We start from the raw sequence: 11,858 nt of genomic DNA on the forward strand, positions 1-11,858 counted from the left end.
CAACCAACTAGGTATGGCAAACCGACCAAGACCAACCGCAACTCGAGAGGAGCGATTTTAACCCTTTGTCTGTGTTCTAGGGTCAATATGACCGCAGAGCACTTTGGAGGGCTGTATAGACATTTTCAATATATTTTCAACAATATTGTCTCTCAAGGGGCTCCGCAGCTTGTAGGTTGAAGCACCCATCTAGCGAATATGGAGTCGAGAGTTCGGTTCACTATTTCCAAAACAGTAAGAAAATTTATTTAAATTTCACGAAGATACCGTGGTTGGAATTTGGGAGCAATATGACCTCAAGGCACAGACAGCGTAACTTTTTGTTTAACATAGGCAGACGGTTAATGTGGTAAAAGTAACGTTTTGGTGTGATCATTTCGCTCTCTACTTGGTTGGGGTCTCTCGATCTTATGCGGCGCATTCCCGTGCTCTCGCTGGACGAAGATCGCGACCAATACCAGCGGCGATACCGTTTTGAGCGAATCTTTTACTCCAGGTGATCTCTCACTGCGGATATGCACGCGGGTTCGTTGGGACTTTGCGAGAGAGAATACTGTTATCAGTATGGAACAGCTGGCTGGGCGAGAGATTATGGACGATTTGGTGGAATTAATCGGCGAGCGAGTTTTCGTGTTCGTCAAGTAGTGAGAAACTCCCAATCGAGATCACCCAGTAAGACTGGATCGTGCTTCGTTCAGTTGAGGGCTGACTGGGGATTGGTTCGAGAAAAAAAAAACATTATTAGTCACAAACAAGAGGAAGCGTGAGTATCTGAATTCACAAAACCTTAAAAAATGGGATTTAAAACTGTTGCTAAACGCTAAACATGGACAAAAGGAAGTTCCTCGGAATGCATGTATTTTTCCAAGGGCAAAATTGATAATCTTGAAAATTTAATCGAAATGAGCAATCAGCTCTTCGGTCCAACTGAGGGAACCAAGACTTCCTTTTAAAAAGCGCAAAGAAAGGAGAAAACCATATTTTCCCGGAAAATCTTGAAGAGAAGAGACACAACTTTTTCACTTATGACAGCAAAACTGAACGTCTATTCAAGGTTTCTTTGAAAAGTCTCTCATGGTATTATAAGTGAAGACATCAAATTGATTACTTACTTGGAGTATCCCCGCTCCAAATCATGATAATGAAAAAGAGAGCCCAATCTGGCTTTCCTCGCAAACATCTTTCTCATGAATTGTATTTAGGTCACTTTAACTGATCTAAAAATGGTAAAGCTTCAGAAAAATCAAAACTTATATTTGATGTCCGTGTGACATGGGAATATTTCTAAAAACCTCTAATGAATTCCCAGAACTCCAATCAGTGACGTCGGTGCCAACAATGAAGCCATAGTTCCAAACATTGTCACATGGATGCTAAATGCATGATTTGTTGAGGATCTTCTCACGCTGAGAACATTTTTATGGTATGGAAGGTACCAAAATGTGTGTAGGTGCAAATTGGATCAAACGTTTGGAATTGTCCTTCACGCCAATAAATCTATGCGCCGCCACGTTACTCCTCCGCTTCCAATTCATTTTACGTCAAATAATTTAGGTCGAAATGTTTTATAATGGTTTGACGAAAAAATGCGCTAAAAAATATCCTATATTGATTACACAGCGCAACAAAAATGACATTTTTGCGTGTCTCAAGATTTGAGTTGCTGAATCTAATGCCGTTTTCAGAAATATTCCAGCACGTCAAGGTTTTTAGCTACAGGTCGTCAAAGTTGTTTAACACACTGGTTTAATTGAAGTTTATATAAAATTTAAAGTATGATTTATCAATATTTTTCGTGATCTAACCCATAAATCATGCAAAATAGGCTTTTAACTTTCATTTCAGCTATAATTTGGTTGAAATCGTTTCTCTATTATGACAATATACAATACTTTTCTAAACCATCAAAAATAACTTTTGAGCATCAAAAATAACTTTTGAGCATCAAAAATAACTTTTGAGCATCAAAAATATTATAAACTTTGTTGATAAGTATTGTTATACACATGAAGTATGAGTTCTGAGGCAAATTAAGCAATTAAAGTACCATACAAGCTGAAAAACATGCATACAAGTTGACTGAAATAGTCAAATTCAGCATTTTCAACATCCAATATCTCAAAGCCTAGACGTGCTATGATGTATCTGAAAACGGTAATGGATTCAGCAACTCTCAATTAAGTAAATAGCGGTATTTTGGTGCTTGAGACAAAACCGTGTTCCGCAGTGTTATTCTAGAGATTATTCCAGAAATATTCTCTATTATTTGCCCAGGTATTCTTAAACGAGGGATTCCTCCAGTGATTCTTCAATGAATAAAGATAAGAATTCGTTCAGAAATTATTCCAGAGAATCCACCAGGAATATTTACTGAGATATATTACTATATTACTTTTTCCTAAAATTTCTCCACAAATTTCTTCAAGAATTCGTATATATATTCCTTTAGAAATTCCTCTACAAAAAGTATTTTTCGAAAATTTGAGAAGAATGTTTCCAGCAGTTTTGAAGCGGTTCCTCCAAAACATTGTTCGACTATACATATTACGGACACTTAAGCCCTCAAGAAAGTATGACTAATCAAAAATTTTATGAAATAAATCATTTTGTGTGATACGAGTAACTGACACTGAAGAAGACTGCAAGTGGTAGTCGAAATACGCGCATCTGTCAAAGATAAGCATTTAGGAGCGGAATTAAAAGGTACACGGTACTCCATTTACTTTAAAGTTTCTCTATTTGAGGGATACTTTGAAATTTTTCTAGTGATATATTTTTCATTCGATGCCCACATGTATGTATACAAAAAATCTGGGGTTTTCTCAGGAATTCATTCAAGAATTTTCAAAGAATCGCACTATGAATTCTTTGAAGAAATTTTCCAAAGGTTCATTCAGATTATCTTCTGAGATCCCTGAAGGTATTTTCCCAGAGATTACTTGATGAATTATTTCTCGGATTGTTCTTTGAATTCTTATTGTTATTTATCTAGATATTGCAAGATCCCTCCGCATTTCAGAATGTATTAGAAAAATGTTGCTTATATTTTCCCATGTAAAACCAAAAACGACTACGATACACTAAAATGGTTCATAAATTCTTCCAAAGATGCCTCAAAGAGATTTCCTGAATATTTCTTTAGAGTTTTCCTCCATGCATTTTCTTAAGAAATCTGATCAGTGATTTTTTATTGGAATTACTTCAAAAATAAGTTTGAGAGTTACTCCAGGAATTTCTTAGGTAATTCTCGCTAAATAAAAGATGTCGCCTTAAAAGAAATTGGTGTGGTAAATGTGCAGCTTGTTATTTCTGAGGTTTCAATTCTAAATTTGCTATGATCAGGTTATAGTTGAGGGAGTTGAGTATCCATCTGCTGATACATACGCCAAGTCATGTAGATGTATTGTGGGGAGATCCCCCAGTCGAACAATTGCGAAAACATGGTCCAATCAAGATGATGCATCAGAAGATAAGGAAGCCATTATAAAGAGCAATGTTTGCATAGAACAACACATCTTTGAACTATGCACGCCTTTTTGAAAATAAAACAGATGTTTGAAAACCGATAAGCTTTTGACGTTTTGCCTTGAATTTGAACTTAATCAATATTGATTTCGAATATGGAAAAAATATTCGGATCACGAAAGCATAATGGAACACAATCATAATTTAAAAGTTTGAATTTATTTTGTATCATATTACAGTCGCCTCTCCACATCTCGATATCGAAGGGACCATCGAGATAGAGAAAGATCGAGACAAAGAACAAATTATTGATGAATACTAGATTGAAAAACACTGCCAAGAAAGTAATACACAAACAGACGTCATTTTGCGCTCCTAATTTGTTTTGAATCCCATAACTTTGGTCTAGTAACCTTCGATATTGATCATATCGACATACAGAGAGAAAATTGAGAACGAAAAATCAACAGAAACACATTGAGATATCGAGATATGAAGAGTGAAAATGTATGCAGACTGAAGGGACTTATGAAATCATCGACATAGGGAGAGATATCGAGATATAGAACATTAAGATGGCGAGAGTCGACTGTACAACTAAAAATGATCGATCTAAAATTTTGGTCTAGCACCTCTTGCACCCCAGTTTCGGGCAGCTTGATTTGTAACATGATATCTTTGAATTTATGTACCAGTGTCTCAAAATACATTCAATTTCATGGGTTACATCGATAATGGTATCAATCTATCTTCTTTATAAATAAAAATGGAGTGATGTTTGTATGTCACGAAATGGCTTCCGAACGGGTCAACCGATTTTAATGATTAATTTTCCGTTTTGTTCGTCAAGTGTTCCGACGTGTTTGTGCGTATAAAAATCTCAGAATATTCCCCGGGAACGTAGGAAAAAACAAGCGTGAACGGAACTGTCATTTTGTATGGGACGATCCATAGCGCTTTTCGAAAGCCTACTTGATGGCAAAACGAAGTTTGCCAGGCCCACTAGTCTATATAAATAAAAATGGAATGGTGTTTGTATGTCACGAAATGGCTTACGACCGGGTTAACGGATTTGAATGATTATTTCTCCGTTTTGTTCGTCAAGGGTTCCGACGTGTTTGTGCGTATAAAAATTCCAGGATATTCAACGGGAAAGTCGAAAAAACGAGAGTGGACGGAACTGTCATTTTGTATGGGGTGATTCAAATCATTTTCCAACAGCCTACTTGATGGCAAGACGAAGTTTGCCGGGACCACTAGTATGCAATAAAAAAAAAAAAAGAAAATCAGAATAGCACGCAAAATGTGTTGTATTTCATCCTTTATGAAAGAGGTTTTTTGATGAACAACTTGCAGACTAAGTAAAAAAACTTAAATTACTCTTGTAAGTGTTGCAAATGCAATAAAATACTATTCACAAAGAAAAAACATTCACGATGTGCCTGTGTCCTCTGCGCCATTCAAGTGTTTATCGTAGTACTGCTTCCACCTTTCGATCACCTCGCGTCCGTCCGTCAAGATGCTTCCATCGTTATCCCTGCACATTTTAGCACGCGGCATGAAGCCTTTGCGGGATATAGCATACGCGATTCTTGAGAACGGTACAGCAACTCCACCTCTTCCATCCGGCGCCTTTTGTTCGGGAATAGGCGGGTTTACTTTTTTTTTTTTTTTTTTTTTTTTTTTTTTTTTTTTTTTTTTTTTTTTTTTTTTTTTTTTTTTTTTTTAATTATTTTATTAGTATCATTCCAAACATTACATTCATTATTTCTTATATTTAGGTGTTCTGTGTTACAAATCTGAGATTTTATTAACATTTTGTTAATAACATATTACATTTCATTTGCCGCAGCAGTTCAGATTTTTTACAGGTGAGTTGATTTCACCTGCTTATAAGAGAAAAAACTTTCATCGTTTTTAATATACTTAACCTAACTTAACCTAAACATATAACGCATTAATCGTGGCGATAGAAGATTGTAACGATTTTTGCCTGAAATTATTAATTATTTTATTTGACATTTGTTCCAATGTTTCAACATTGGATATTCTATGTAACTCATTGGTACTATACCAAGGAGGAAGCCTCAGAATCATTTTCAAAATTTTATTTTGAATTCTCTGCAGAGCTTTCTTCTTGGTATTACAACAGCTAGTCCATATTGGTGGGCGGGTTTACTGTTTCCGCTTATTCACCCTGTATCGTTCCACGTTCTGTCACGTGCCATGTTGCAGCATAATCGCCCGCACTGCATTCTTCTCCTCCAAAACCTCCTGGCACTCCTAGTCGAACCAATCGTTTCTTGAACTGCGTTCCACTTATCCGAAAATGCTTTCGGCAGCGTAGCGTCGTTAATAGCTGCTTTCCTCCAGCAGCCCTCAAGAGGGGCCCTATCGAGCTCGCCCTCATCCAGCAACGCTGGATAAAATGTCCTCGATATATCAAGGTTTTAAAAAATAATTCCAGGTTAAAAATATCTTCAAAATACGTAAATGATTAGATGGCTAAAAATTAAGTTTCGGCTTCGAAACACAAAAAGTCTAACGATAAGTATTTTTCACTTCAATAAACAAAAATATTTGTTTGTTCTTAATGTGTGACCAATTTAAAAAATATTGGTAATTTAGTTTTAATTTCTATGAAAATTAAGAATGCATATCAAATGCTCTGAAAGTGCCAAAGTCAGATATGAAGAAAATAGTCCATTCCTACTTTAAAAAATACTTTTCCTAAAATGGGAACCTAGCAAAGACCATGACATGAGAGTTTAATTCCTCACTTGTACAAACATTCCCTTATTTTTTAGACATCGTTTGCATTCCTCGTGACATTACGACTGCTCGTTTTACATTAGTTTTTGGCAAACTCTCTAAGTAATTTTCCCAAGAGATTCGTTTTAGGTACCTTCATGAATTCGATCTGGAATTTTTCTAAGGATCAGAAATCCCACCAAGAACCGTTTGATTTCCCAAGGAAGCAACAATTTCTCCAAAAAATTGATTTAGGGCACCTTCAAAAATTCAAATCTACTACACGAATTCCTCCATTTTTCCAATGAAGTATTTGAAGAATTTTTCCAATCATTCATCTAGAAATGTCTCCAGGGAAAGGCCAAGGGAATGTAAAGGAACTGGAATAATTGCTATATTATTAACTGGTGTGGAACATCGAATGAAGAATCCTTTGAGACTTGGAAATTTCATTTGAAAAATTAGTCGAGAAATGTTTGAACCGCAGGAATAATATTTTGGTGAAATGCTGGTGAAATTTAATGAAGAATACTAGGTTGAATTTATTGAAAAATTCTTGGAAAAGTTTTTAATAGATTTCAACGAATATATCTGAATATCTGAAGGAAGTTTTACAGCGTTTCCAAGTAGTCGTAGATTAATTTTAAAAGTAGTCTTTTTTGGATTTTTTTGGCTTTTTGGAAAAATAATGACATCATTTTATTTAAAAAAAACTCTGGAATAAACTCTTGTAGGATCTGTTGGAAATCTCCAAGAAGTAACAACTGGAGAAATCGATGAAAGAAACATCAGAGTAATCTCTGTGAAAGTGTGTACCGGAGGTAGTAGCAGGTACTAGAAGGTAGTTGGTAGTGCTCTAGGATTCTCAGGACTAATCAACTTTGTACCAGGTTCCGTGGGGCCCAGATAGCCGTAGCGGTAAACGCGCAGCTATTCAGCATGACCATGCTGAGGGTCGTGGGTTCGAATCCCACTGGTCGAGGATCTTTTCGAAAAGGAAATTTTCTCGATTCCCAGGGCATAGAGTATCTTCGTACCTGCCACACGATATGCACATGCAAAAATGGTCAATCGGCAAACAAAGCTCTCAGTTAATAACTGTGGAAGTGCTCATAAGAACACTTATCTGAGAAGCAGGCTTTGTCCCAGTTGGGACGTAACGCCAGAAAGAAGAAGAACCAGGTTCCATTGCACAATGGTCGGAAAAAAGTGAAGTTTGACCAGAACTATTTTTATCGCCTTAATCGATGAAATATGTAATCTGAATATGTTATTTGGCGTTTTTGTTGTTTCACAAGGGGTTATTCACAAATAACGTAACTTTAAGAAAAAAGATTTTTTTTAAATAGAAATTGTTATCAAACTGGGCTGAAAGTACAAGTTTTGTTTATATTTGATCGAGTGTGATCAAAATGTGTATGAATAGTGTTTAAATAAATTTAAAAAAAAACTTTGTATGAAAAATATCGTCAAAATATATGTATATATGTAAAATATTGAATTATTCAAATGGCTCTAACTTGCAAATCAGCAAATTTCTGCAAAAAATTTAAAGGTTTTTTGTAAGATCTAAGGATGCTTTTTGATGTGCAATATTCGAAACGGCGGCGACATGACGCGACAAGAGTTGTTTTTCATGTTCAAAATCATCAAAATTACTAAAGTGTAATATTGAATAGTATTAAAAAACGGCGGCGACATGACGCGACAAGAGTTGTTTTTCATGTTCAAAATCATCAAAATTACTAAAGTGCAATATTGAATAGTATTAAAACTTCAACCAAATATTTTTTTTCCATCCTCATGCTCGATACAAGTGTTGAACCATAAGCTTTCAGATAGTGGGTAGCTTTGGGGAAATATTGCATTTCAAAATTATAAATTTTGTGCTTTATTTTATTGTTACATTTATCAATTTTTTGACTTCAGCCAGTTTGCCGTCATAAAAGTCATATAAATTTAAGTTTTAGTTTAATTTCAATTAAGGATCATAATAATATAACACATAAGGTATATTTTAAAATAAAAAAAATCATAAAAATCTCAAAAAAGTTTTTGGTAGTTTTGGCCGCCCCTTTATATGGAGCCCGACCATTGTGCATTGCGAGCAGATTAAGACAAAAAAGTGACTTTAGAGACCGTTTTGTATTTTAATCAGACTTCAGAGACTTGCATTCAACAAGACTCTAAAAAGAGGCTTGCTTACCTGAGTTATATACTATTTTTCGTACGTAACGTAATTTTTGCTCTTCCTCTATTAAGTTATTCTTTTGTAGAATAGACAAAACCATTTTAGCAACAACAAAAAAATAAGTGCCCAATTGCAATTAAAAACTATACTTGCCTTTACTAACTTGGCAATCTTAAGTTCTGCTTCATTCAAATTCATGTTTTGCGCTGAATAAATAATGTATTACTAATTCAAAATAATATCCCTGTTTGTTGCCGAAATTCTCTGACAATTCCAGGTTTTTCCATATTGACTAAAGTTCTCTAATAATTTCAGCTTTTCCATTTTATAGTAGATACCCTTCATAAGTTTGTTTCTCATACAGGCCTACAGTTTTCGTAGGATGAATGACTTCTTGGAAGCCTCCATGACCCATTTTGCATAGTTTATTATTTTTATTAGTTTATTTATTCACAACCCGAAGAAGGTCTGCAGTCAACCCATGATAGTTTAGTTTGTGATTGGTGACAATTTAAAATGTGAATTTGCCAAGAAATATTCAACATCTTCTTCTTCTTTCTGGCGTTACGTCCCTACTGGGACAGAGCCTGCTTCTCAGCTTAGTGTTCTTATGAGCACTTCCACAGTTATTAACTGAGAGCTTACTATGCCAATGACCATTTTTGCATGTGTATATCGTGTGGCAGGTACGAAGATACTCTATGCCCTGGGAAGTCGAGGAAATTTCCAACCCGAAAAGATCCTCGACCGGTGGGATTCGAACCCACGACCCTCAGCTTGGTCTTGCTGAATAGCTGCGCGTTTACCGCTACGGCTATCTGGGCCCCATAAATATTCAACATATTTGCAATTAATAAACAAGACATGTATGTTAGACCGGCTTATTATTACATGTTCTTATAAAATTGATAGATTTTCTATAATTTAAAACATTCTAAACTGGCTTCGGTATTGAAATACAGTGTTAATGAATTAAAAATCAACGTTTTTGACAGTTACGCCTTTAAAAAGCCGTAACTCGAAATTGCGATAACGGGTTTTTAAAATTTGCACAGAAGTGTAGAATAGGCATATACACCATCTGGCATTCAAAGTTTTGATGGCTATTTTTATTTGATAATAACGGCAAAAGAAGCTCCGTGAAAAAGCAATCAGGACTCTTCAAATCATTTCTAAAATCAGGGCACGTCCTGCTAAATCAGACCAATATGATAACGCTTCCTCTTAGAATTGGCGGATTCCGCTCAAACTTTAATAATAGCTTCTGGAGATGGGCAAAATATTCGAAATTTAGAAGCGAATCGTAGGTGAATTTCTTATGTACTTATTGACTATGTTAAGCGTATTTGAAAAAAAATCCATGGTATTTTTTCGAGCTGACCATGAACTGCAGTGCTAGGGAATTATGACTCTCTTAAAAAGTATCGTGATTTGTTCACTCATTTTCGAGAGTCGACTCTTTTGAATGATTCGTGAGTGAGTCTCCCATCTCTGTTAGCTTCTGAAGCCGAATGAACAGATTTAAGGAGTGTTTCTTGATATTTTTGTAGTCCAGTATTTTTTGTCATAAAAATGGGCCACCTTCATGTCACACATGAAAAATTAGACATGTTTCATTATTGATAAAGTATTTTGAATGTGATATATCTTTTGATAGTTGATTTTATACCAACTTGTTGAGACAACAATGCAATGTACAAATATGAATTTGAGTCACTGTACTTATTGTTCGCAGAGTTCATTTTTAACGTTCAGACGTACCATGTTTAACGCCAGACGTACCGCGCTGATGCTGTGTGCAAAAACGCGAGGTTTTTTATGTGTTGTACAAAATACAGCAGCGTAACTATTAAAATGCTAACAGACAATCATGAAAGCAAATGTATTGTGACTGCGAAACTTGAGCGGCACTCCGGTCCAACAAACGTTAAGTAAGTGACCATAAAAATTAAAATCTAACATGCCATGAATTTATATTCCACATTCTTACAGGTTTACTGCATGATGCTTTCCATGGATAACTTCGAAGCAGACGAACCAAAGCCCAATTACGAACATAATGACCAAGATCAGAAAGCAGAAGTCGGCCATGTTGCTAAAGTTGACATGAAAACTTCCTTACGATCTTCGTCAGAGAGTAGCGATGACTGTGTCATCATTGAAAAACCAATCCCGGTCATCAATCTGTGTTCTCCCGATGAAATGTTTCTTCGTCAACGCAGAATAGTGAAGTGTTCACCGTCAATCGATAGCGATGATGACTGCGTCATTATCGATGAACCAATTCCAACCATCGATCTGTGTTCTCCGCATGTAACGTCCATTATTCGTGATGATCCTGCCAGTAAACTGTGTTCGTCGAATGATTTTAACTTCCGAAACAAACGAGTGCATCACTGGAGTTTGGATGGTGTTCCTGAGTTGGAAAATTGTGCCTTGTATAACCAGGCCATAGGTAACAGGAAAAGTGTCCCAGAGATCAAAACGTATGAAGAGCTCTCTAATTATCGTAGTTTTGCCAAGCAGCACTAGAATGTACATATTATATTGTTGTAGATTAAATAAATTAAGTGTTTCCAAATTTCAGACTTATTTGAGTGATAAAACCTAATGTATATGATGACGTCTCATTTCTGCACTCTTTTAAAGACCTTTCTACGTAAATTAAAATTACCGTAATCCGGGGTAACATTGATCAGTTTTTAGGATATTTCTTAAATATTTCATCCAAAAATGTAAATGTTGTGAGTTTTATATTTTTAAAACAAGTACTGCCACCCATAGCTCGTGACTATATACTGTATTTTGTTTTTTAAAAGATTTAAACATGTTTAAAAAATGTTTTATGTGATTTTTTCATTTAGCTGATATGGGGTAACATTGATCATCTATGTAAACAACGTTCGGTAATATTGAAAATGTCGTTACTTACATAAATCATGGCCCCTGAAGCCGAATATGATGTCCAAACGCTTACATCTCATTTACTTTTTAAGTTATTTTAAAATTAAAAACACCTCGAACAGCGGAATACGCCTAAAGGTAGGCAATTTCCTAAGGGAATTCTACATTCTTAACAATATTTCGTTAGTGTTGCCTAATTGAACATACTTATAGAAGTTTTGACAGCGGAATCGTTTTAAGCGATGCCATTTTTAGTGAGAATCGCATTTTCCTTGCTCATATCGCTTGCAGAACTTATGTGAGACATGAATATTTGGTAGTGTCATCCTTAACCATTGAAATCATTGTTTCACAAACTTGACAAAACTACGCATGAATTTAACCCATTTTTTGCAAAAATCCTAATTTTTAATGGCTCATGAATATAAGAAAGAGAAGCAACATTCATGCTTTGGAAATGTTTCATCTATAAATGATGATACCAACTTATTACGAGATGAGTCATTCCGATCAATGTTACCCCGCTGATCAATGATACCCCGGATTA

General features: G+C 35.5%; 1 long non-coding RNA gene across 1 annotated transcript; it reads left to right on the forward strand.

Moving 5' to 3' along the window:
* Window positions 1-10,166: 10,166 nt before the first annotated feature.
* LOC5572001 lies at window positions 10,167-10,993 on the forward strand. Its single transcript, XR_002500195.1, has 2 exons — window positions 10,167-10,338; window positions 10,400-10,993. It is a non-coding gene; the product is annotated as an uncharacterized LOC5572001 (long non-coding RNA).
* The last annotated feature ends 865 nt before the right edge of the window (window positions 10,994-11,858 follow it).

The sequence above is a fragment of the Aedes aegypti genome, chromosome 1 (assembly GCF_002204515.2).
Source record: "Aedes aegypti strain LVP_AGWG chromosome 1, AaegL5.0 Primary Assembly, whole genome shotgun sequence".
NCBI classification, from domain to species: Eukaryota; Metazoa; Arthropoda; class Insecta; order Diptera; family Culicidae; genus Aedes; species Aedes aegypti.